Source organism: Arachis ipaensis, chromosome B10 (assembly GCF_000816755.2).
Source record: "Arachis ipaensis cultivar K30076 chromosome B10, Araip1.1, whole genome shotgun sequence".
In the NCBI taxonomy this organism is placed as follows: Eukaryota; Viridiplantae; Streptophyta; class Magnoliopsida; order Fabales; family Fabaceae; genus Arachis; species Arachis ipaensis.
Window position 1 is genome coordinate 126,348,443 of NC_029794.2, and position 394 is coordinate 126,348,836.

Sequence of the window (394 nt, forward strand, 5' to 3'; positions counted from 1 at the left end):
TTTATTTATTTATTTATTTTAACTAAATTATAATTTTATTTTTATTGTTATATTATTGTTAGTTTTTCAATATATTACTGAGACTTGTTATGTCATAGTTGGTTATTTAAAATTTGATGTTGAGACTTATTATGTATATTTATCGTTTTTGTCTCTAACATTTGGGGTAAGTCTCAAAGTTATCTCTAATGTTTAAATTGTCCTGTTTAAGTCCCTAGCATTTCAAAATTGTCTCAATGTTATCCTGCCGTTAGGGATCTGTTAACAGAATTGACTGCGGAACAAAATTGAGACGATATAGAAATATTATGGAGTTAAATAAGACAAAGACATTGGGGGACAAAAATAATACATTACTCTTAAAAAAATTATCAAATAATATAAAAAGAAATTA